General features: G+C 37.6%; 1 protein-coding gene across 1 annotated transcript in view; it reads right to left on the reverse strand.

Moving 5' to 3' along the window:
- The window catches only part of SEMA5A (semaphorin 5A), a gene marked incomplete at its 3' end in the record, with an annotated part of 140,510 nt that overhangs the window by 87,788 nt on the left and 50,730 nt on the right, over positions 1-1,992 (reverse strand). The gene's annotated exons all lie outside the window — the stretch shown is intronic.

Below are 1,992 nucleotides of genomic sequence, written 5' to 3' on the forward strand. Positions count from 1 at the left end.
TGTGCTCTCAAAACTTCCTGCTTGAAGCACATCCATCCCTCCTGAACCCCCTTGTTTTTAAGGGTTGTTTCCCAGGGTATGCTCTGGACTAGACTTCTGAATAGGTCAAAATCTGCCCTCCGGAAGTCCAGCGTAGAGGTTTTATTGTTGGCTCGCCTGGAATCTCCAAGTATTGAAAATTCTATTATTCTATTATATACACTCAGGTTCAGGCAGGAATGCCCAGCACCTCCCCCAGGGCGGGGAGTTCCACAGTGGGTGATTGTGAGTTGTGGGTGTGAGGACAGAGAGATCCCCCTATCTCACAGACCTCTTAAAACCCAGCTTACAGACTGAGGGGTCAGGTGTGCTCTGAGCAGCTGCTGCAAATGGTCGACTGTTAACAGTTTCTGGGAAATGCATAGAGGGTGGAACTGCTCTAACTAGGAGAGAGTACTTCTCTTGGCAGTGCGAATTGTGTAACCTAAGTTAATTTGTAGCTTTGTCACACACCACACTGCACGTTTCCCATCTCTACTGGGTAGCAAATACAAGGCCATGTTAGAGGGTTACAAATTATCATTTTCACAACTGAACAGGAACTTTTAGTTGTTCAGATGTTACTGAAAACACATTACACATTTATTAATTTTTCAGTACTGCAGCGTTAGTACAAGAAGATAACAGAAAAAAAAAAAAAAAGCTGGAATATTTTAGAGAAATAACTGTATATCAAAAGATACTTCACCAGGGAGGAGAAATTAACAATGTATTCTCTTCAATGTCTTTATGAAATAATATTTGTGACATAGGACAGAAAATTAATTCTTCAAATGGCTCTTCAAAGAGCCAGTGTGAATCCATTGAGGCAGATGTGCAAGAAAACTCTACTAAAATTTTGTCCACAGGCCATAACACAAATATAGTAATATTAATGGTCACTTCAGACGGCCCTGGGTAAAAGGTAAGTAAAAATAGTGCATTAAGGAAAAAAAAACCCACATCAGTGCAGCCAGCTGACACTATGAAAGGCTGCAAAATCCATTCCTGCAAATAAGCAGAAAACTTGACATCATATTCACAGTGAACAGATTCGTTCTACATGTAGGGTGACTACATGCAAAAGGTGCATAATCAGTAAGATCAACACCTGCAATTTTGGGACTACAACACCCTGATAATTGGTTGCTAGTCTCTGAATCTAGGGCTCCATGACATATAACAACTTTAACCATATAGCCTGGCACAATGCTTAAAGAACAGAAAAGTGTGTACTGAAAAGGACTTTTTAATATCAATAACATGTACAATTAGAGAAACCTGCTGACAAATGCAGTCATCTAAAGTAAGGTCTCCGTGGCCAAACACAACAGTGCCGTGGAAAAGGTTAAATTTAGAATGGAAATGCAGAATAAGGAAAAGAAAAATCTCATAAATCCTACTAACAAATAACAGCCACCTATACTGAACTCTGGGAAACAAAATTTCTGTTGTAATTTTAAAAACACTGAATATTTTTAATTTTACAGTTTTAGTCAGAATAAGAAATATGAAGCTCTGAAGCAGCATTAACTTATACAGAAACCAAATTAATCTTTTAACTCTACTATATCTTTTCCAAAAAGCAGAATTGAGAGCTGGCATTTTTTTGTAGTCGTTGCTTATTCAACAAAATCTTCCAAAGCTTATCCCATAGTGATTCAAAACGCTTCCTCAAAAGCACATGTTTAAACAAACATTTTTTTTGCTGAGATTTGGATCCAAGATTAACAGGATGGAGAATAAAAAAAGAGAGGAGAAAAAATTGGGGTATTTTTCAACAGTGACTAGAGCTTTGTTAACTCAAGGGTAAAATACATTCAGAAGACAGGTTTGAATAATAAGTTTAGATGATTACATTTTTTTTTGCCAACCAAAATGTTTTACTATACTTCATGTGCTAAGAGAAAAAAAATGGTGCTCAAGGACTGTCACTGCTTCAATGTTGACATCTAAGACAGTGCCACTGTTATC

This window comes from Empidonax traillii, unplaced genomic scaffold (genome assembly GCF_003031625.1).
Source record: "Empidonax traillii isolate 1590-97213 ecotype Southwest subspecies unplaced genomic scaffold, ASM303162v1 scaffold249:size1902748, whole genome shotgun sequence".
Taxonomy (NCBI): domain Eukaryota; kingdom Metazoa; phylum Chordata; class Aves; order Passeriformes; family Tyrannidae; genus Empidonax; species Empidonax traillii.